The sequence below is a fragment of the Pseudoliparis swirei genome, chromosome 10, assembly GCF_029220125.1.
Source record: "Pseudoliparis swirei isolate HS2019 ecotype Mariana Trench chromosome 10, NWPU_hadal_v1, whole genome shotgun sequence".
NCBI classification, from domain to species: Eukaryota; Metazoa; Chordata; class Actinopteri; order Perciformes; family Liparidae; genus Pseudoliparis; species Pseudoliparis swirei.
Genome location: NC_079397.1, coordinates 5756941 through 5782191, shown reverse-complemented (window position 1 = coordinate 5782191; position 25251 = coordinate 5756941). Strand labels below are relative to the sequence as shown.

At 42.8% G+C, this 25251-nt stretch overlaps 1 long non-coding RNA gene across 1 annotated transcript in view; it reads left to right on the top strand.

The window, feature by feature from the left end:
• The first annotated feature begins 866 nt into the window (after positions 1-866).
• The window catches only part of LOC130200524 (uncharacterized), a 57557-nt gene continuing 33172 nt past the window's right edge, over positions 867-25251 (top strand). Inside the window, exon 1 of the long non-coding RNA XR_008833029.1 lies at positions 867-981. This is a non-coding gene — a long non-coding RNA (uncharacterized LOC130200524). The remainder of the gene's footprint in view (positions 982-25251) is intronic.

The following is a 25251-nucleotide window of genomic DNA, read 5'->3' as shown; positions in this document are numbered from 1 at the left end:
TGAACCATCTGGTGGGGATGCTGGACACCACCTGGAGGGGGGGCCGATGCTGTATTCACGATGACACGCGGCTGAATGAAGCTCATTAAACATCTTCACTTGTTTCCTGTTTTATGTCAAACCGACTTTGTTGTTCACAATTCTGTTTTCTGGTAAAATCCCCCCCACACTAAGGTGTTCTGGTACCAGGTACACTTATGATCCACCTTATATTCGAAAATGGTGTTCGTTATGGACAAGCCGTGGCGAGCACAGAAGTTCAATAGCGAGACACCACTCTGGTTAAGATCGGTCAAGCCTTCCTAGATATATTATGGTGTATTTCTGTAATCTGTACACTGTTTAGTGCAATTAACAGTGACAAACTGTATCTTTTACAAATAATAAATGCAAACAATACAGGACTGGTAAATTCATAATACGTTATATTTCCATTTGCAGCACAATAGTCCGTACATTTAACAGTAACAAAATGTATTTTTAAAGAGTAATACATGCAAAATCTATGGTATTGATTGTTCATATTACAGTGTATTTCTGTTATCAGTACAATGTTTAGTGCAATTAAAAGTTATAAACTGTATTTTGTACAATCAATAAATGTGAAAATTACAGAGCTGGCTGTTAATTCAATTCAATTCAGTTTATTTGTATAGCCCAATTTCACAAATTACAAATTTGTCTCGGAGTGCTTTACAATCTGTACACATAGACATCCCTGCCCCAAAACCTCACATCGGACCAGGAAAAACTCCCAAATAACCCTTCAGGGGAAAAAAAGGAAGAAACCTGGAGGAGAGCAACAGAGGAGGATCCCTCTCTAGGATGGACAGATGCAATAGATGTAATGTACAGAAGGACAGATTTAGAGTTAAAATACATTCAATGAATATGACAGAGTGTATGAATAGTTCATAGGAGGCATATTCCACGATGCAGACCTCCACGATCCATCAGGCAGATGGCGGTGGGGAGGAGGAGGTGGAGTCTCAACAGGACAGTGGCGTAGTCATGAGCAGGAATTCCACGACCCAGACGATCCATCAGGCAGATAGGATCTATGCCGTCTCATAGGGTCCGATGACCCCATGAGACGTAAAGTCAAAAGAACTTCTGCTGAGAAAGCAGAGTTAGTAACGTGTGATTGAGAGATGAAAATTCATCCTTAAGGAGAGAAAAAGGAGGTACTCAGTGCATCCTAAACGTCCCCCGGCAGCTATAAGCCTATAGCAGCATATCAAGGGCTGGACCAGGGCAAACCTGATTCAGCCCTAACTATAAGCTCTGTCAAAGAGGAAGGTCTTAAGTCTACTCTTAAACGAGGTGACTGTGTCTGCCTCCCGGACTGAAATTGGAAGCTGGTTCCATAAAAGAGGAGCTTGATAACCAAAGGCTCTGGCTCCCATTCTACTTTTAAGACTCTAGGAACTACAAGTGGGCCCGCATTTAGTGAGCGTAGCTCTCTAGTGGGCAATATGGTACGACAAGCTCCTTAAGATATGATGGAGCATCACCAATCAAGGCTTTGTAGGTTAAGAGAAGAATTTTAAAAGTGATTCTTGATTTTACTGGGAGCCAGTGCAGAGCAGCTAGTGCAGGAGTGATGTGATCTCTTTTCTTAGTTTTAGTGAGAACACGAGCTGCAGCATTCTGGATCAACTGGAGGGACCTAAGAGATTTATTAGAGCAGCCTGCTAATAAGGAGTTGCAGTAATCCAGTCTCAAGTAACGAACGTTGAACCAATTTTTCTGCATCTTTTGAGACAAGATGTGCCTGATTTTGAAATATTACGTAGATGAAAGAATGCAGTCCTTGAGATTTGCTTTACGTGGGAGTTAAAGGACAAGTCCCGATCAAAGATAACGCCAAGATTCTTTACAGTGGTGTTGGATGCCAGGCAATGCCGTACAGAATCCACATCACCAGATAATTGATCTCTGAGGTGCTCAGGGCCGATTAAAATTACTTCGGTTTTGTCTGAGTTTAACATCAAGAAGTTGCAGGTCATCCATGTTTTTATGTCTTTAAGACATGCTTGAATTTTACAGAGTTGGTTGCTCTCTGGTTTTATCGATAAATATAGTTGAGTGTCATCTGCATAACAATGAAAGTTTATGGAGTGTTTCCTGATAATATTGCCCAAAGGAAGCATGTATAAGGTAAATAAAATTGGTCCAAGCACAGAACCTTGTGGAACTCCGTGATTAACGTTGGTGGTTATCGAGGCGCCATCATTTACAAATACAAACTGAGATCGATCTGATAAATAGGATTTAAACCAAATTAGTGCCGTGCCTGAAATGCCAATCGACTGCTCCAGTCTCTGTAACAGGATGTCATGGTCAATGGTGTCGAATGCAGCACTAAGGTCTAACAAGACCAGGACAGAGAGGAGTCCTTTATCTGCTGCCATTAAGAGGTCATTTGTAATTTTCACCAGTGCCGCCTCGGTGCTGTGGTGTTTTCTAAATCCTGATTGAAATTTCTCAAATAAACTATTATGATGTAGAAAGTCGCACAACTGATTTGCGACCACTTTCTCAAGGATCTTGGAGAGGATGGGGGCCTTAGAGATCGGTCTGTAGTTAGCCAATACCTCTGGATCCAGAGTGGGCTTCTTCAGGAGAGGTTTAATAACAGCCACCTTGAAGGAGTGTGGTACGTGGCCTGTTAGCAGAGACACATTGATAATATCTAATAGAGAGCCGCCAATTAAAGGCAAAACGTCTTTAAGCAGCCTCGTCGGATGGGGTCCAAGAGACAGGTAGACGTGTTCAAGTAGAAACCGTTGAAAATAATTGGTCACGGTTGATAGGAGAAAATCCTCCAAATATACACCCGGCATACAGCGGTTTCCAAGGCCATTCCACTTGAGAACAGATTGGCACTGGTTATGGGCAAGAGATTATTAATCTTGTCCCTAATAGTTAAAATCTTTTCATTAAAGAAGTTCATAAAGTCATTACCACTAAGGTTTATAGGAATGCTCGGCTCCACAGAGCTGTGACTCTCTGTCAGCCTGGCTACAGTGCTGAAGAGAAACCTGGGGTTGTTTTTTTTTTTTTTTTCTATTATTGATGAGTAATAGGCTGCCCTGGCATTACGGAGGGCCTTCTTATATGTTTTAAGACTATCTCGCCAACTAAGCGGGATTCTTGAGATTAGTTGAACGCCATATGCGTTCAAGCTTTCGTGACGTTTGCTTCAGTTTGCGGGTCTGAGGGTTATACCAGGGAGCAAACCTCCTCTTCCTCACTGTCTTCTTCTTCAGAGGGGCTATCGAGTCCAGTGTCATTCTCAGAGAGCCTATGGCACTGTCAACAAGATGATCAATCTGGGACGGACTAAAGTTAGACCAGGAGTCCTCTGTTATATTGAGACGTGGTATCGAATCAAATACAGAAGGAATCGCTTTAAATTTAGCTACAGCACTATCAGTTAGACATCTAGTGTAGAAACTTTTGACTAACGGAGTACACTCGTAGTATAAATTCAAAAGTTATGAGGTTGTGGTCTGACAGAAGAGGATTCTGTGGGAAGACGCTCAAATGCTCAATGTCAACGCCGTAAGTAAGAACAAGATCAAGCGTGTGGCCAAAGCTGTGAGTGGGTTTCTGTACTCTGACAGAAGCCAATCGAGTCCAACAAGGAGATGAATGCAGCACTAAGGCAATCATTATCAACATCCACATGGATATTAAAATCTCCAACAATAATAACTTTATCGGTTTTAAGAACCAAACTTGATATAAATTCTGAGAATTCAGATATAAACTCTGAATATGGACCTGGTGGCGTACAGAATCACAAATCGAATTAGTGTTTTCCAGGTTTCAAGTGAGGTTGATGAAATGTGTAAATGAGGTCAACATTAATTAATTGGTAATTTTTAATTAACTAATTAACAGGCTGATGTGGAAGATGAGGCCTCCTCCACCTCTGGTGAGTCGATTCATTCAGGCAGACAATATTAATTCAGCTCTTTCAGGAGTTCATTTTTCAGTTTCAGTTCAGTTCAGCTATCCTGCCAGGTTTCAGTTAGGCAACATCATCAATTGATTCAATTTCATTCAATAGGAGAGCAGCACACATATTAGACCACATTTATTTAATAGACCTAATTACATTTATAAATGAAATAATTTGTGTAACTGAAATAATTTGTATACATTTATGATTTATTTTACGTACTTCTGCTATTTTTTTTTTAATTGATTTAACAGGGTAGTGTCAGTGCTCACCTAAAGTCATGGTGAATCTGCTGCGACAAACTTTCACTCCGCGGTGTTAACCTGGGTTCTCTTCCCGGTCTGCTCTCGGTTCTGATCTGCAAGCATTGGATGTCAGAGCAGAAGGAAGTCAGCGATTCTCTGAGACGCTGGAAATGCCTCCTCATCAGATCGCCTCCTCAGGAAGTCTTCCAGTCAGACAGAGTCCACAAGTTTCGGAAAGTCCCCCTCTCGACTGGGCACCACCGACAGCCAGCGGTAGCAGACATTATCGCTAGTCGCACCAGTGCATTATTACATTAATACATTTGCGACGACATTGATTAGTTAAAGTTCTTGTAAAAAAAAATTTATTATGAATTTTTTTGTATTTATTATCATATTACACGTATTTTTATTACTATTATGACAAACTGTTTGTTGCAATTAATACTGACAATAAATGCAAACACAGGCAATGCTGTTAAATTCCTACGCTATTTTCATTGGCATCGCAAAATTTCACACATTTAACAGTAAATACATATTATTTATTTTTAAAATGTAATAAAAAAAACTAAGATTAATGTATGTTCATATTACGTTGTTTTTATTATTAGTATATTATTTATAATATCAATTAAAATTTATAGTGTGTAAAAATAATAATGTGTTAGAAAATTATATAAAAATAAAATGAAAAAAACGTTATAAAGCAGTTGTCAAAACAGTAGTTTCAGTACATTGTACAGTAGTGTTGTTTTTTTTTTGTTGTTGTTAATTTAAAATTAATGTTATTGATGTTCATGTTTTTTTTAATTTATATCGGTATTATTACATTATCAGTACAATGTAACGTGAATAAATATTTTTACACATAAATTAATAAAAATTACTGTTTGGGCTGATATTATATATACGTGTAATTGCATGTTGCAATGTGAATATAATATTATTTTTGAATAACGGTCTCTCACTGTGGATTTAACAGTTTTTGAATTAAAATCTACGCTCTTTTTTTTAACACATTGCACACTATGAAGCACAATTCCGCAAATGATCTCTTCCTCGCTCAACCTGATGGATGAGGAGGCCAGAGCTCCATCGCAGTCTCTCCAGCTGCTAGGGAAACATTTATGGATCTTTCATAAATAAAAAAGTTCTGGACATTGATTGGAGGCTAGAATGGGCAGCAGTATTAGATGATGTGCACAAGATATCATAAGATATTGGGCATATCACAAGATTTTTAGTTGCATAGTTGCCCAATTGGACAAAAATGTATCGGAAAAAAAAAAAAAAATTGTTTTTGACCTTCTGACCTTTGACCTTGACCCAATTGATCCACAAAATCTATCAAAATGGTCCCGGATATAACCAATCATCTCACCATTCCATGTGATTCATGAGATTGAACTGTTTGATGACCTTTGACCTGACCCCTTGACCCCCACAATCTAATCAATAATCAAAAACAACCCCTATAATAAACAATCATCACACCAAATCATTCAATTCGTTTCATTACATTTTGATTCTCAAGATTTTGACCTGTTTCATGACTGACCCCTTGACCTGACTTTTGATCCGATCCAAAAAAAAATCTAATGGTCTGGTCCCCGGATAATAAACAATCATCACCAAATTGCATGCGATTCTGTTCAATACTTTTGAGTTTTTAATAATATATATAAATAAATAAATATAAATAACAAAAAACATAACCTTCCGGCATTTTCAATGCGAAGGTAATAATAGATTCAGATTCCAGCTGCTAATCCAGGGCTCACTAGCACCCCCCCCCCCCCTTGACATTGTGAACTGTTCAACTATAAACTCAAAAGGTTTCACTGATTTCTCAACTGAGAACGTTTTAAATGATTTTAAGGTAAGAATCAATAACAACAATGCTAAATATAAAAATAAAACTTACCTCCCCGCAGCGCGTACGCGTGGTCCTCCATTCTCCGGCTTCTCGGAGGTCCGCGGAAGAGGAAGTCAGAAACTAGAACGAGATTCAAGGATAACTTTCAGCTAGCGGTCAACAGCTCGAGGAGTTAGCCTCACAGCTCCGGTCAACCAGAGGGCTCAAGCTCAAACGTTTTGGACCGATAGCTCTGAGTTAAGGGCCCCAAAAACAGGTCCATGCGAACTTTATGGTATACGGCTACAGATCTCACTCATTATTCTCCACTTCACGAGGTGCATCTCAGAGCGCGAGGACGAGATGCTGGAGGCAGCGCTCGTGCACTCCCATCAGTTAACTCTACTTAACAAACAAAGCACTGCGACAACGAGCACAGAGCATTTTAATGTTAAATAAATCACTTTCATATGATAAAGTAAAAGGAGCAGACGTGTGTACAATAAGGCCCGTTTCAATGGTCACGACAGAGCAGCTCCGGGTCACGCGCAGCTCAGGTCAGGCGGCCCGCGCGTTCCCGATGGTTACCATGGTGCCGAGTTTATGCATTTTACAGAGTACATTTGAGAATTCTATAAAAATGGTTCAGGCGCCATCTTTTTTCTGTAATTTCAAAGTTAAATGTCGACGTTTTGATGCCTTAAAACAAAAATAAAAGGGGTTTCGAGGCGTTGCACTAATTGTCAACACATTCCGCACATCTCCCGCAATTTTCAAGACATTCTTCAGCTCAAATCTCATTTTACACGACGAATCATCGACTGACGTTAAAACTCAAAAGGTTTCACTGATTTCTAAACTGAGAACACTTTTATGGATTTAAGGGGATACGTTAATAATAAAAATGCTAAATTAAATGTAGAAATGGTCTTACCTTATGGTCCAAATCACAGCGCGGTCGCTTCAGCAGGGGCTCGTCCTCGGCTCTCGGTCGTCGGAGGGCCTTCCTCGGGGTCTCAGGTCTCTCGTAGTCCGGATCTCGTGTTGTTCTGTTCGCCAACAAGTTTTGTTTCCAACAAAAAGTCTTAAGCAGTGCAAAAGTCTCAGAGTTTCCTTCACAGGTTTGGGTTCACAGGAGGGTTCACAGGTGAGGTCTGCTCGTGTCAAAGTCCAAAGTGCAAGGGCCGAAACAGAACGTCCGCGGCCTTAAATACCCTCGGTCCGGTTTCCATGGCATTGACTGACGTGCGTGCGTGCGTGCGATTGAGCAATACAGAGAGGCATTATTTATTTCCCCCATATTTTTTCAATATATATTTGATTCATACGAGTTATTATTATTATTATTTTAATTTTTATAATTAGTAGAAGTATTATAAGTATTATTATTATAATATTATTATTTCTCAGTTATCTGTTGCTATTCAGTAGCTGTATGAGCTGTAAAGCCAAACTGTATGCTAGATGAAATATATTATATTATATATTATAATCTTATTATTTCAGAAGGACCATGTCGTTAAAACAAATGTCACCATTTGATGCACTGCACCAGATTGTACTTGGCAGATGGATGAGAAATAGATGACGCAGGCTTGCAGGTGTATGGTCTTCCGACGAAACTTTTATTTATTTATACTTACTAACATTTATTTGACATTATAGCTTTCCCCTCTCAACTTCTTGAAACTGTTAGAGAGGTCAAATGATTACTTTCCATTACCTTTTTCGTAAAGTCTTCAGTCCATTTGTTCTTCTTCTTTAAACAAATAATGTATTCTTTTATTTGGAAATATTAACAGGTACATAACACAGTCAACATTAACTGATATTTCCATTGTTTATCATCCTTTTGTTGAAATATCAGATAACAAACCCACTCCCCCACCCCTCCCACTGTAGTACAGGACATTAAATACATAAACAATACATACAAAGAGGTCACCTCATTTCGCCGACCCAGGCGTACACACACACACACACACACACACACACACACACACACACATACATCTGGAACATCTGTATGTAGACACACCTGCACAGAGTCAATACCCAGTATCACACAAGTAAAATATATCCAGAAATTAAATGACAACATGAGTTGTTCTTCTTCTTTGAGTTCGGGCAACCTATTCTACCACATGTCTTGGGGAATAGACACAACTGAACATCAGAAATAGGATATTGTAAATCGACAACTGGCACATCTCCGGCTCAAGATTTATTTCCCAGGCACGTAGACACATTTTTTCTTCATTAATCAGTATTTAAGAATAACACTTACTCTCTCTGTCATCAATTCCCCCCAAATGTGTTTAGATACAGTATCTGTCGGGGCATTTATTTGAGTTCTTGTGAGAATTTCGCCTCGACATGCTCCGCGGCGCTCATGTCTTCAGCTCTCACGACACAATGTGTTTCAGGTGTTTCGTAACAACCAATTACTTGCTCACTTCAAGTTACAGTGATCAATAGAAAAATCATTTTGCCAATGGGTGCCCTTTTTTTGGTTTGAGCACCTGCCCCCTAAAATGTCTGTGCACGTGCCTGCATCCCGCTCACGGTGCTCTGCTTCATGCAGCCGGTCCAGAGTGACGACCTGAGCGCAGCGACAGAAGCCTGAAACTAAAGCAGCTGAATTGCATTCAGCCACCGTTATTTTTTATTATCCACACACTTACCTACTGGGATGTAGCAGGAAGACATCAGTCAGTGTAACGGCTGTTTCACGGCTCCATCGTGTCCGCGACTTAGCAAACATCTGCACAGAACACTTAATTGTAAAATACAGAGAATGGAGTCCTTGTACCGTAAATCTCTTGTTTTACTTTAGCATGCAGACTAACAGTTTAACGGGTTCTCGCGGCATCTGTTTTCTTTGGCCTTTGCCTTCATGATTACCACCTCCGACCAGCAGAGGGCGCCAGAAGACAGCGGTGAATCAGCGGCCAATAGAAACCTGGCTTTCTGCTATTTCAGAAATGTACAAATCAAGATACAAAATTCTCTTTTTTGAGAATACAAAAATAAATAATTAAACTAGTTAAGGATGATACAAAATACTAAAAATAAGTGCATACAAGAGGTTCCCTTCACCTTTTCTGGATCTTAGGAGGTTTGCCTATGACCATGTCCCACACATCTTTTATCGGATAATTAATAAAGTCTATTGATGCTTCCCATGCTGACTGCTTTGAAATGTCAGTAAACAACGTAATGGGACGAATGTAAAGGTCGTCCAGGCCTGTGATGGCTTCGTTGTTACAAAGCAGCTGTTGTAACCACTGCTGATTTGAACTCACATGTGTTTATGTGTCAGAAAGTGTCAAATTAAACTTTTTTTGCCCAAAATTAAGAATGTCATTCCTCTGGTTGGAGGTTTTATTGTTTTTCTTCTTCTATCCTTTCCACTCTGATAAGAATACTGTGCATAAATATTCTCGTTTTAACAAATCTGGTCACAAAATTTCCTCACGCCTCCCGGTTACATATTTTCTTCTTCTTCTGTCCTCATTCCCTGCTGTCTGTTTTTCTGCCGCTGCTGACACACAAACAGTCGCTCCGCTCCAACGCAGCAACAGGAGCGTAATGAGGTGAGCTGAGCTGAGGCCCAGATGTTGTTGGCCTCTCTGTGGGCAGCCAGCAGCAGCCGTTCCCGGGGGGGGGAGATGGGGGAATCAGGCCTGTGTACAGCCCTCCAATAATCAACACAGCAGGGAGGCCCCCTCCCACACCGCTACTGTTGTTTACTACTGTTGTTTACTGCTGTTTACGTTCTGCCCCTGCTTACCGCCCTCACCTCTAAAGGCCATTAATGCAGCACGGTGACATTCTCTGCCTGTGGAAGTGGCCGATAGATGGTAATACGTTGGAATGGGCCGGTCTTTAGAAACGGGTATAAAGGTGCTGTTTTTTTTACTTTTTTGACTGGGTTTATTTAATAAGGGACAGTGCACATTAATAAAAACATTTCAGTAAATGTGCTAGAGTTAGCCAAGAGGCTATTTTTCATCTCTAGTCCCAAGTTAAGAGTTATTATCGAGGTGAACGATTGGGTTGCCAGGTTGTTTATCCTCCTGCAGCCATGAGACTTAAGTTCAGCAAGTAGAAACCCTCCCGGTGGACCATATGACCTCTGACCTTCTAAGAAAGCTCTGCAGTATTTATTATCTGTTTGTCAATATTTAGAACTGCAGATTTGATGAATTATTAGAACATAAGAAAATTGAATGAAATAAGAAGTTACATTTTGGTGACGAGGATGCCGGCGAAGCGTCGGCGCCTGAACCGGTTTGTGTTTAAAGAAACGAGGAGCTGTGATGGTCAATGAAATAAATGTGATCCGCGTACAGAGGGGAGTGTGTTATTGTTGCTAGTAATTCCTTTCGCTTTTAAAGTGTGTCATTAAGTGTGCAGGGTTTATTCCTTTATGGCTAAGTATACACACACACACACACACACACACTGAACCCAGCACCGGCCTTTCCTCTGTTAACACCTCGGCCTCTGTGGGTCCCCGGATCACACAAACACTGAGGTGTTTGGGCCAGGATGCATTTTGTCATCACTCGCACTTCATCCCCATCTCTCTGAGCGACACCTCCATGAACACACACACACACACACACGCAAAATCAGACTCCAGGCACAAATCTGCACGGTGCATTTTTTCTTCTTCTATTTCATCCTCCTCTCTGTGGAGACAAAGAAAGAGGGAGGGACGTTCATTAACATATACACTGACCACTGCTCTCCTCCTCCTCCTCCTCCTCCTCCTGCTCCTCCTCTTCGAGCCTCATTGCCCCGAATGAGTAAACACCAATTGGTTGAGGGCGTCAGCGGCTGAGGGTCCGGGGACAGTAGCAAGCGGCAGCTTCGTGTGAGCTTCACCGGGGAGGAAACGCAGCTCAGCAAAGCGACGGGAGTGATAATGAGCTGCTTATCTGCTGCATTGTCCTTGAGGGGAGGTGATCACCAGGAGCGTGTGTGATGTCTGAAGGAGTGTGTGTGTGTGTGTGTGTGTCACATTTAATCACATTTAAATGTCTCAACTGGTGATTTATGAATTCATAACTCATCATCAGTCATCAGAGAATTATTCAACAACAGTATCCAGCCATTTAAGTCACTTCATATACACATTCTGAAGGAATTTTCGGCTTTTCTCTCAAATGTAATTGCTTTTTTAAAGTGATATTTGTACATATATGTTTAACAGATGAAACAATCTCAATATCAAAAAATATCAATGAATAAATAGATAATCAGCAGTTGCAGTCAAAGTCTTAAAAAGAGTCATTTTACATGAGAAGATCTCTACTGCTCTCATTGTATTATATTTGTTTGTGTGTGTGTATATATTTATATACATATATATATACTTCATTTTGTATTTTATATTTTACTTGTATACATCTATATCTTTCATCCCTGTTTTTTATATTTTATATTTATATTTTATTCTCGTGTGTTTAGTTTATTGGTGCTGCTACTGTGACGACAAATTTCCCCTTGGGGATTAATAAAGTATATATCTATCTATCTATCTATCTATAAATATGTCATAATTAGCTCATAGCGTAAAGATCCTACAAGAGGAAGTCACCACGTGTCTTGTACTGCTTCCCTGGTTGCCGTGGCAACAGCTGCAGGCCGACCCTAAGAGTGAAATCCCGTTTTAGCATCTGATCAACACCGAGCTCCACGAGCTGTGTTCCAGACGTTAAAGAGTGTTTATGTTCAATAAATCTGCTTTTTGCCCAGGAAGCTGACCGAGAGTTCTAAAAAAAAACTTTTAAAAAAACTATAAAAGACGTCGAGAGGCAAAATAACGGCACAGAGAGAGAAAAAGTAGATTTAAAGAGTTCAAACTCGACTTTCTAAGAACGGATTCCACGTCTGAAGTCTGCGTGCCAGCGATCATCCCGCTTTTCTTGTTCTCCTTGATCCGTGTGTGTGTGTGTGTGTAGGTGTGTGTGTGTGCGTGTGTGTATGTGCGTGTGTGTGTAGGTGTGTGTGTGTGCGCGTGTGTGCTTGTTACAGGCAACAGCTTTGAACTCTATATTCTCTTTGGTCTTTAAAAAGACAAAACACAGATGCTGGATTCCTCTCCGAGGAGTTTGGGGATCATTCGGTCTGATCTCTCTTTGCGGAACTCCTTTGTTGTGTTTTGTTTTGCCGAAGAAAAAAAGAAAAATCAATCTTTGGGTTTTTCATCGTCTTTTATTGTTTCTATACTTTCCCGCCGAACGCTCGAAACACACCTTCCAGGAAGTCGAGCGTGAGTACCGATGACAACTCTAAAGTCGAGCCTCGGCTGCTCCGCGATCCCCCGCCTCGCCGCCACTCCGTCCCTGAAAGTAAAGTACCCCTCGGAGGGAGAGTATGGAGCTGATGATGGAGTCATCTCGTCTGTTGCGCCCAAAGAGGCCTCTCTCTCTCTCTCTCTCTCTCCTCTTTTTAAAAGCGGCCTCTTTTTAGTGTGAAAGCAGCCAGAAAAGGGCTCCCTGTTGCTGACCCGCTCCGTTAGTCACGCTTCTCTCCGAGGCCGGCGTTGACGCATTTAACCGAAACTTGACCCAGAGTGCGGGAACGAGTCCCCGCGGAGTCTTCCGTCTCCCGTCGTCACCCGCCTGCTTCTCGTCCTCCATCTTTGTTTTGCAGGCGGTGGGCGGCGGCGGCGGTGGACCCGGGCCCCGCACGCACACACACACGGGGTGAGCCGGGGTCACGCAGGGGTCCCCCCCCCCCCCCACACACCCCACCCCCACCCCGAGAGCTCGGGGCTGTTACGCCCGAGCCAAATCGGGGGGGGTCAGAGGCGACCTCACACACCCTGCAACCTTTACCCTTCAGCTCATGGCCGCTGCGCTCCGATACCCTGCGACAACCTGCAGAAATCCCGCGGTGACCCCCCTCCCCCCCCTCCCCAGGGGTCAGCGTGGCCCGGGCCAGGATCTATTTGAGAGAAAACACACAGTTCATACGAGAGGGGCTCACCTCCTGTGCAGCAGGGGGTCCCGGTGGCCCCAGACAGCTTTGAAGTCCAGAGGTTATCTTTCACTCTCATCCCAAAAGTTTGTTGACGTTTCTTTAAACAGTCCGAATTCAAGGAGTACGTCAGGGGAGGGGGAGGGGGGGGAGGCTTACCTGAGAGGAGACGAGAACGCGTTCCCCTTCGGACGACCTTGGCTCCGGCGCTTCGCGACAAACGGCCACGTTGAGTCAAAAGGAGTCACGAGAATTGTATAGAATCTCTGTTGCACAATATTTTCTCTGGGGTGACTATTAACTGATCATCGTTTGCTGCGGTAATCGACTGTTTGTCAAGTGATTCAATATGATTTAAATATTCATAAGGCGAAAGAAAAAGTTGAAATGGAATATGCCTGCGCTGCGTCTAACAGGTGTGTATGTGAAAGAGACAAGTATATTTCAACGTGCAGGGTTTTCTGACTAAAGTGCCCTCTATTGGGAGGATTTTAACGACGCATAAAGGCAATAAAGGGAGAGTTTGACATCTTGTGAAATACGCTCATTCACTTTCTTACCCAGAGGTGAAAAAGGGACTATTGACACAAGTTGACTAGGAGTGGACTCCATCTTCAGCCGAGCTCTTGATTGCTCCTCAAAAAACATTTCCGAAATTAAACTTGACCAAATCAGCTTTAGATGGGACAAATCCTGTAACGTGCACTTAGGTCTGGCTCTCTGGAGCGTCTACCACTTCCTGTGAATAATAAACACAACCCTTCCTATGTCACTTGCTGGCTCATTGAAATATATACCCCCCCCCCCCCCCCTCCACACACACACACACACACACACACAAACACATCTGAGTGACTACTTTTGAAAAGGTGCGCAATCATTTTCTCGCAAGCAAATCCCAGCAGACTACTTTCTGGGGTTTGGGGGCGTGGCTTAAAGAGACAGGCGCTAAAGCAGAGTGTTCCAGCCAGATGGTGAATACATGTATATTCAGACAGTCAGTATGATAAAAAAATAAAATCAGTTTTCTGAACATGAAAGCATGTGAACATGTTGTAGTAGAAACCCCAAATACAAGTATGACGCTGACAATGAGCATGACGTGTCCCCTTTAAATACGGTTTCATACGTCGAAAATCTATTTGTAACGAGGATAATGTGACAATATGTATGTTTGTCATGGTGACGGCGAGTCGTCCGACGCTCTCAGCTGTAGAGAACGAGAAGAATTATGACCACAAAAAAAAGATGCTTCGACAACCAACGGCGCATAATGTGCAACCGGAAACACGTTTTACCGCCTAACGAGTGTTAGGCAGCAGGGGGGCAGGTGAATGTTATCGCCGACGCTCTCATCACTTACAGGGGGTGGAGGAGGGGGTAACATTGGCGAATCTCCGAAAAACCTGTTGCTCTCCTTTTCGGGGTGGGGGTGGGGGGGGGGATTTGACCTTCTCGTCACCTTCACTAAGTGCTGTGGAGCACATGAGCTACTTGACTCGGACCTGTCAGGACGTGTTGTGAAGAATGTTACAGAGCGGGGAGAGTGTGAATGGATTGCCCCGCCGACCGCTGCCAAAGCCGCGCTTCGGTGTGCCATCCCGCGTCGAGTACGTGTGTGTGTCTCCTGCACGTCGTGCCCCCCTATATGTGGGGGTGGGTGGGGGGGCATGGCTAATGAAACGGAGTAAAAGTTGTTGAAAGGGGCTGGACACTGCCAGCACGAGAGGACTTGACGCCCATGTGTTCTGGTTTGGAGACAGAGAGGGGGCAGGAGAGGCGTGACGGAAGCAGGAGGCCCGGGTTGCAGCACCCCGCCTGGCTGCCAGAGCTCAGTCATAGGGCAAGGAGTTGTGAAGAGGAGGAGGAGGAGGAGGAGGTGGTGAATTGTAATGGAGGAGGGTGGCGTTCATATTAACTGCAATTCCAGACCTTTTACTACCTCTCTTTTTTTTTTCTTCTTTCTTTCTCCATTTCCACAGCAGAAAGCTCTAAACCCCAACACCCTCTCCCCACTGCACACACACACACACACACACACGCGCGCACACACACAAGTGTGCACACATTCCAAGAGTCAGGGATGGGAGCGTGACAATCGGGAAACAACGGCTGTTAGTTACAGAAAATGCATTACGGCGTGGTCCGGGCAGCGGAGCGGAGGAGAGGAAGTGGTGGGATTAGGCCGGGCTCGGACAAGCGGAGCTCGGGCCCGTCTCCTCCCCCTCTCCGTAGTAAACTGTTCAGATTTACAAGGCCTCCAGGGATACGGGCGCCCTATCCTCATCATCATCAGACCGCGCATGGCAGTTGTCAGCAGGGCATAAGGAGGTCAGAGGAGCCATCGACTGAGGAGCAGAGACAAATGGCTTTTTATTTCTTTTCAGAAGAGATGAACCTCAGATGCAATCTGTCGGCTGCAAAGAATATCCTTTTCGTGGGACGCGACTTTCCAGGAGTAACGGCCACGGCTTTGTTATTTGCCTTACAGTTACGTGACGAATATTTGTTTGCGCAAGATTGAATGTCGCAACTCTTGTAATTGGTCGCTGCCAATTATACAGATATAAAAGGCCAAAGTTTAAAGATACTTGTTCCTCACAAATCTCCATTTCCAAGTCATGTAACTTGTGTTTTTAGACACACTCGGCCTCTTATTGTTTATTCAAACTTCATCGGAGGGGCAGATCGCTCACAATTTATTTTCATAAATTTCGCCATCATTCCTATTTCGTCAATAATAGGATTTTCTTATACCAACTAGTTTTGTGAAAACAATGTCATCATAAGTGAAAGAACAACTAACATAGGATGTTAACGGGTTGTATTGAACCCATTAAGGGGCCATAGGCCTAAAAGAGGTTGAGAATTGTATCGTATGCATTGACTGTGTTGTAACTCTATTATGTTGTTCATTCTATACACTTTATATCTATCGTACTCCCCCCCCTCCCCCCCTTACCTCCCATGTTTAACCCTTGTGTTGCCTTAGGGCCATTTTGACCCGAATCAATATTACACCCTCCCCCCGCTTTAGGATTAATTTGACCCCATTCAATGTTTAATGTCGGTCTTCTTTCGGTAGTCAACAAACAAACATAAAGTGCCTCACACTTAAACTTGGAAAACAATATTAATTCTAATAATTTTCCGGAGGTTTTAATTGCTGGCGTCAAATTGAACTCAAAAGGTAAAATATGTTAGTAAATATAAAGGTAACAGGAGGGTGAAACATTGAATCGGGTCAAAATGACCCATAGGCGGGGGGAGGGTGTAATATTGATTCGGGTCAAAATGACCCTAAGGCAACACAAGGGTTAAGGGGTGTTTTGGGGAGTTTTTTTCCTGTTGTGTGAGGGTCCTCAGACAGAGGATAAAGCCCTTTGAGTCAAATTTGTGATTTTGGGCTATACAAATAAATCAAATTGAATTAAACTACGAATCCAAAATACGGGGAGAAGTGAGCTGCATGGAGCCCACGCTCTCTCTCTCTCTCCTCTTCTCCGTCCAACAGAGTGAACATATTTCTCCCGGTAGTTTTCACAGCAGTAAATAACACCATTTCACTATCTCCCCTCACTCCTGTCCCGGCTACTGCTCCGTTGATGTATGTTTTTAAAAAAGATTTTTTTTTTAAACTGTGTCAGCATCGCTTCAAACCGGATGCTATCCGGCTGCCCAGCCAGCCTTCTCCTGTGATCCCCGCAGGACTCGGAAGACCCCCTTCACCAGAAACAGGAAGCAGTTCACAGCGCGGGTCACGACCCCTCTCATTCAGCCCCATGAGTCAAGCACGAAGCCCACCCCGGTGAAACACAGGAAAGTTCCGGTCCCACCGACAAGGTGTGGAAGGATATTAGGGAAGGAGGGGAGGAAGGAGGAGGGAAAGGAGACCTCTCTCTCTCTCTCTCTCTCTCTCTCCCTTGACACATCTGTATGCACGTGTGTGTGTGTGAGTGAGAAACAGAGAGTTGCACATCTGTCGAGCAGTAGCCGTGTAACATTATTACACACCGAAACACAACTACATCTGCATCTGATACGAGGCTGCGTCCACGGGAGGAAACGACTGTAGAGCCGCCGTTGAACAAACATCCTAAAGGTCCCTTTGGACGTGTGATCAGAGGAGCCGGGCCATAGCACGCTCCGGCACTGAAAGGCTGGACGTACACGCGTGTTGTAAAACAGCAGAATCCACTGCTCTTACAACTTGAGTAAAGAGATAATATTTGGAAGCATTTTATTTTAAAGCAACTGATTTTATTGCCAGTACATTGAGAGTTGTGACTTTTGGGTCATTTAATGTAGAACAATGCATCGTGACTTTCACTCTCAGGATTTAGAAAAATGGTGGGAAGTTAAGTCCGTTTAGTGAATAGAGCGTGTTTTTGGGGCACATTCTTAGTGCGTTTTCATACGGAAGTCCAGCTACTTGTGTACATTTCCAATTGTTACATGCCTGCAGTCTTTTCAAAATAAACTTCTGGAAACAACTTGATTAGGTTGAGGAAACACAACTTAAGGTGGGTTTAAGAAAAGTTTGTGGTTTGGGTTAAAGTGATCGTGTTGTTACTGAAGTACGGCAATTAGAAGACAAAATAAATCAACGTTGACTCTTTGTTTCTCACCCAATCAGCGACCTCCTGGGTGAAGGGCCGTGTTTTTGTTTGACCTCTCTACCTCCTCTCCATCCCACTCTCCGGGGGATTATTTTCCGACCTTTATACTTTATGGTTCACGATAACGTGGATTACATACAAATTGATCACGTGGGATATCTACGAATTAAAGCGCCTTCATTTTTCGTAGGTGTAACTACGAACGCTGTATGAGAACAGCCGGATATGTGAAGTGAGGTCATGTGACTCAATGCAAGACCCGCAGAGACAGAACATGACTGGACATGTTCCTGACTCGTTGGGAAAGCAAAGCCAAGTGTCCAACTGAAGCCGTGAAGCAATACACGGTCTAAATTACAAATATGTATGTTACTACTGGATGTGGTCTTACTCTGGTGAAAGGACACATCTTTTTTTCTGCTTCTTCATAAGCCAAAAAGAACAAAATAGAGGGCACAAAAAAGCAGATGATTCTTGTTTTCTACACTGACAACTACTTCAAAAAGCTTCACACAGACATTTTACTCCCAGTTCAATGTCAAGGAATTACAAGTACAGTAAAAAAGAAGACAGTTAGTCTACTTCTCGTCTATAAAACCACATAATAAGACACTCTCTGAGTTTATGCTTTTGTGCCAAAGATTCTGGCTTTTTTGGCCGAACTATGGAGCTGATGTCATGGGAGCTCGGTTGGTGTTCCATGTTCGGCCACATCTGATATTTCACTTTAATGGAGGGGTGTTAATAGCAGAGGGGAAGCAGTAGAAACATGGGAGGGATGAATTGGCTCAACAAAGAGAAGCTTTTCTGTGTCTGTACGATTAAATCCCCACAAAGGTTTTTTCCTCAACAGCTCTCCAGACTCCAACAGTATCTGTTCAACCTTCTCAGACAATCTACACTTAATAGCTTCCTCTGTGAATCTGAATGATTCAGCCTTCCCAGACATCTTTAGCCTCTTGCAGTTTTATTAGTCCAAGATAAGATTGGTAAATCAGTCCAGCAAGACCATCACATAATACATGATAAGAATAAAGCCTATTTAAGCATGGTTGCTTTTCTTTTAAGAATTTCAAAACCTGTTGATGGCTGCTTTTGTCACTATTAGGCTAATAGTGGCAATATGTATGTTTACTTTTACTTGAGTAATTTTCCAGTCAAGTATCTTTACTTTTACTCAAGTATGACTTTTGGGTACTTTATACACCACTGCTATTAGCTAGCTACCTACCTAATTAATCTAACGTTAGCTACCCACATTGACAATACTGGTTTCCAGGTGGTGTTTTACGAGTTCTGCTGAAGAAGAATCTTGTAAAATGGGTGCCATGGTTGTAGGCTACATAACAGGGCTTAAAGACAGTTGAAAATTGAAGTTTAACCACTTTGCTTTACCACAATGTCGAGCTTGTTCCCCCCCAAAAAATCTCTTCTGCGTGTGTTCACGCTGAACGCAAAGTAAAGTAGATTAGATATAAATATTTGCATATTTTGCCTTTGGATTCTCCGCAGTCAATATATTTTTTTACATTTAATATGTGAACTACTTCCGCATATTTTACCCTAGTTAGTTTCAGATGTGCACCTTGGCTTTGGAGGTAACTTACTACAGTCAGTAGTAAGCTAGTCATGCATGCTTAACGACAGTAGCATACTGACATACACACCTTCCTTACACCTGTGTTCTAGTTTCCTCGATTTTAGACAAGCTTAACCCTCCTGTTGCCTTCGGGTCAATTTGACCCGATTCAATATTTAACCCTCCTGCCGCCTTCGGGTCAATTTGACCCGATTCAATGTTTAATGTCTGTGTTCTTTCAGTAGTCAACAAACAAACATAAAGTACCTCACACTTAAACTTGGAAAACAATATTAATTCTAATAATTTTCTGGAGATTTTAATAGCTGGGGTCATATTGACCTCAAGGGTAAAATATGTCAGTAAATATAAAGGTAACAGGAGGGTTAAACATTGAATCGGGTCAAATTGACCCGAAGGCAACAGGAGGGTTTAAAAAAAGAATAAAGCACCCTCAAAATTATTTAAATGCCGAGTATCACTCTTACCGTTGAAGCATGTTGAGAAACCTGCCTGGCTATGGTTGCCACATCAACTTTATAAGATGATAATATGTCAATGTTTACAGCTTGTTCCGCAGCCCTCACGAGGACAAAATGTAGCTTTAAGTGATTTTTGTGAAACGCAGTACTGTTGTTTCTATGTAATAAACGCCCCGTCCAGACATTCTATCCTCTGTCTCCTTTACGGTGTTAGGAATCATCTTTTTTTAACAAATGAGCAGGCTTTTCTCCTGTTGAATATGTCCCCTGCCAGTTCTGGTATTTGTCCTTTTGCCAGCTGTTTTCTTTCCTGAGGTAAATCTCTATAAATCAATGAAAGTTAATCTGCTGAGAAGATTGTGTGCTCGCTCTGGCTATGGAGGCACTCTATCTCCATTGGTTACAGAGCATCCATCAAGTGCTCAATGAAGGCTCAGCGGAGCAGTGACATCCCGATCCCCTCTAACCCCATCACCCCAACCCTGCTCCCCCCGAAACCCCTCCTTGCACTTTATATTCTTCTCTGGATAATTAGGTTGTGAAGATGAATTTAATCCGAAGAGATAAAGCACGATCGCCGAAGGAAATGTGTGTTATCTGTTGTTAAGTTTCTCAATCCATAGCCACTTCTCCTTTATCTCGATGTGCTTTTGGCCCGACTGTGAAGCGGTTCTTCCTCCAGCACCGTCTCGAGGGCGGCAGTGTCTCGCTGCATTGGAAAGTTGATCTGATTGCCCCGTCATTCATCATGTAACTTTAACCTCGGGGGGGCGCACAGTGAAGTGAAGACTTCTTCCCGGTGATATAAAGCTGCGGCTGCATGGGTGCAAATCATCTTCGGAGATGGGTTTTGAAATTCCACACATTCTGTCCAGGAGCGTCTGTGTGGATTTATCTAACCTGGTTTTAATAACACATGCACACTTGTGATATGGAGATGCCCTCGCCATTCATCAGAGGCCTGCAGAGGACCACCACTGTAATTGAAAAAGGTCAGGGCTTATGTGAGGAAAAGACCGGAGAGCTAAAGGGGGTGTTGAGGCCCTTGTGGGGACCAAAGTTGTTCCAGAGAGGTTTGACAAATAGAAAAAAAAGACAGAATAACAGAGAGAGTAGAAAGACAAAAGAAGAGTGAGATCTTACTCAAGGTTTCCTGGGTTTGAACCCCGGATGACCCCGTTGTGTTTACCCAGGTTGTCTTTTAGCTCCTCCCCTTTGACCCACCATGCTGGGCCGCCATCCTCTACTTCTTAAACTTCCCAGGTGAGGGCCTTTGTTAACAATCTTTTTTTTCTGAAACTAGATGCCAAATGTTAAATAAATACACCTAGGCCTTTACCAACGGGTAAGCCAGTTAGCTTGTTAGCTTTGGTGCTCCATACTGACGTACTATTTCAAATAGGAAAAAAACGATAGTGTCACATCTTTCTGTCAGCAGCTAAAGCATAGCCTCATAATTTATTAAATATTCTACTGTGTAATACTGAGTTAAAGTTACAATAGATTTGTGCAATAATTTAATATTAACATCTAAATTAAATCTATTATTGTTCTTTAAACTGATGCTATATGTTATAGTAGATTTATTATTTCCATATTTATGGTAGTTATATTGTCACATAATGCAAATATTTTACATATGTATTCATATTATTATAATTTCTCAATCTTTATATATATAGATATATCATTTTCCCCCATGGATCAACTTAGTTTTTTTTCTGCCCCTTATTTTTTTAGCTAAATGTGATGTAACCTTAAGTAGGGAATCATGGACATTAGTTGCAAAAATACATGCAACATTTGATTAAACAATAATTTGTTGATTATTTTCATGAGGTTATGAACATAGTTTTGCATTGATTAGATGATTTGCAGATTAATTATGAAATCAGTGCTGTCAGAGTAATCATTCTGTCATCACATAAGTGCCACATTCCTTATGACTTTGTGAAACTTATATTATAGATTGGCCTCCGTGACTCAAGCAAACCCCTTAACCTGTGAGATTATTAAAGTTTGACATTATACCCATTTTAACCCAATGCTGTAATTTCAGTGCGCTGGGGGTCTGTGCACATGGTCTTCTCCGTGACGTGAGCTCAGTATTCTGACATGTACAGGCAGCTCAGGAGGCTGTTTTTGGAAAGCAGGCCAGCGGAGACCACATGGGGAGAGGCAATCAGGAAAAACATGTCCGACAAACAACCAACGACCACTGACGTCGCCTTTCATCTGCCTCAATCCAACGCGGGGACGGTGGGAGGAGCTGTTTACGGACAGCTCGGGAATCACCGCTGAATGATCTATTCCGCAGGACTAAATAAAGGCTGTAATGATGAAGTCAGGGAGCTAATAGGCCTCCGCTGCAGTGAGTAAAGATGTGCATTCCTTTGTCAAGCACTGTTAAGAGTGCGGGTCAAGCAGGTCAGTGCCCGGACATTGGTGTGTCAACGGGGGGAAAAGAGGGGAATCTCTGGTCCAAGATGACTCCATTCCCTCCTATTGGTCATCATCCTGACCCGTCTTTGCATTCGAGAAGCATGACTCAAAACTCAAACAACGCCCCCAGAGGAACTCCTCACTCGCAAAGAATGTCCAAATGAGCGCGAGGGTCTCAAACATCAGCGCTGCTCACCCTTGAAACAAAACAAAAAAAACCAAAAAATCTCCAAAAGAGGCAAAACACACACAGAGACAAAGGCGGTCTTGATTTTCAGCCAGCAAGCGGAACCGGGCTGGTGGGAAACTGAAGTCATGTCTTATGGCAGTTTAAAGTTACAGTTTGTGTTTTGATAACTTGAGTGGGAGCCAGAGGGTGGTTTAGTTCTAATAGGCTGGAGCCATGCTCTGTGATGGGCTCCGGTATGGTGATTAGCTGGGGGGGTTACAGATGAACCCCGGGCAGCGCAGGGTTCCAGCTCCCCGCTGGCGTAAACTGTGGGTGGCAAGGAGATAAAACACAAGGCGGACTCGGCATTGTTTGTGCTGCCTGTTTGTGGTCTGCATCCATGCGGGGGTGTGTGTGTGTGTGTGTGTGTGTGTGCAGCAGCCCTTCTGTCTCCACAATGTAGCATGGGGATGATAAAACCTCCTACACGGAGGATGAGGTGTAATAACGCAGCTTTTGTTTAGCCAACACTTCACGCTCGGGAAATCCAGCTTCCAGTTTTAATGTCGGGGAAAGAAAATATTTTTTTTCTTCTTAAGCTGCCAAACGGAAAACATTTGAATGCCAGAAAGGGGAACAAACGCATAAAAAAAATGCGTAATGAATCCCAATGTGATGATCCACCTGGTTTTTTTCTCGTCTGGAGGTCCTCGGTTAAGTATGGGGGGTCTCGCTCCACCTGTCCCGCCTTGCCCCGAGCACCCAGGGTCAGCCAGCAGAGAGGTGGTCCCGCCTGGCTCCGTCCACACCGCGGGCCCACCCTATCAACGCTAAACAGTGTGAAACAACACATTAACCAGCGGCCTGTCCAAATGTCAGCCGGGACAAGTGCTCGCTTTAAAAAACGACCACCACACATCTCAGTTATCTGGCTGTGTGGTCTTCCTCATGAAGATGTTTCGTCGTGTTTTTGGTTTTTTGTTGTTGTCGCGTTGTCGTCGTAAAACCTGCGTGAAACGTCTGCTGAGAGCAACATCTGAAATAAACTGCCCGGTGAGAAATGAAGAGGAGAGGGTTTTCAGGGGAAAAAATCTGTTCCGATTGAGGATCGTTGAGACAATGGACACACACGCATTCTGTGAAGGAATTTATGATGTTTGGGAATGTGTTGACTGCGACGTCTGAGTTCTTTGGCGCTGTACTCCTGCCAATGCCGTTTGTTCAATATCAGGTGTTTTGGAGAAAGGTTTATCTGGTTGTAGATGTTTTTTTGACTGAGGTATGTGCACCTGTGTGACCTGGGATGTGATGACTTGAGTCTTAGTTTAGGTTTTACTCATATTGTGATCGAAATGTGTTTTTAATTTTACATTTTTTTATTGTCTGTCACCGTTTTATGTTGTATGTCTGAAACTGTGTTTATTGTGCTACTTCTGCCTCGGCCAGGACACTCTTGTAAAGGAGATTTTTAATCTCAATAAGGCTTTTCCTGCAATATATTTAAATAAAAAATGTAAATAAGGTGAGGCCTGCTGTGTATGACCACATTCAGAGCATTCAGAGACAATATGTGTGTAGAAAAGAACTGTATAGAAACTTATGTCACATTAAAACCATACATATTCATATTTAAGGCCAATTTTAGTCGAAAGAAACATGTTGATAGAAGATTTTATCCTTTTTTTTTTTACTGAGGCTATAGAAGAACAGACAGAAGCCATTTCATCTTCAAGAGTACTTTCTCTTTTACTTTATTTATGTTACCATGTCTTTCTTCCCCCTCTGTAAACCACAGAAGAGGAATTATGCTTCTGTTTTTATCACCGAAAGCGTGAGAAGACTAAACGGGCGTTATTTTAGACATGACTGTATAATTAAAACATTAAAACAGAAATCATGTCGAGAAAAAGTGATGCTGGGGATGAATGTGAATGAAGTAAATCATCTTTTCAAATGGATTCACCACACATACTAATTCCATGGATGCAATGTATTCATATGGGACGTTGGTCTTCCAATATGGATTTTGATACTGACAATAGATGCATAAACAAGGACGCTTGGGTATCTTTGGCATTACAAGTTCAATACTGCAGGGGATTAATATTGCGACACTTTGGTGGTACCGTGCAACCTAAACCCTCACTACTGTTCCACACATAAATCTCACAGAGCGTGACTAACCCGGCGGTAACAGGAGCCGGGGCCGGCGGTCCCCACGGACCCCGTCCTGCATGTCAGTGTTTTCGACCGCTGCGCTGTAAGGACCGGCCCCAGAACCTCTCTGGGCCCCCGGAGACCCTGTGAAACAAAACAGTGAGGTCAGCTCTGGGCTCCCATCTCACAGCGAGGGATTACACACACACACAGACACACACACACACACACTGGATTAAGTCATTATGGGTAACCATCCCTATAGCCTCAGCCAGGGACTTTCTCTGTCAAGAGATATTCTCTTCTCACGGAAATTGATTGTCTATCTGTGAGTAAAGCTGGCCGGCCTCTGCTGACCTTTAGTTTAGAATGGACAATTGAATTATGCAGAGAATGACAATGTATGGTGTTCTTTCTTAACTAATTCTCTGCAAAACACCCAATAAAAGGCTTCCTGGCCATCTCCCACAAAAGACAATGACATTAAATGGCTGTAAGGAGCAGACTGATGCTTCCCGATCAATAATAGCACACCCATCGGACCATTTCCCTGCATGCACCTGCACTACTATTACACACGCGCAATGAAACTCAATCTGCAATAACTTCCACAACAGTAACACAATATATTTTTTTATTGTATCAAACAGGTGGTGATGACTTTCAGGGCCAGTGACAAGTCCTATAAGACTTGTGTGCACGTGCGTGTGTGTGTGAGTCTGAGTGTGTGTGTGTGT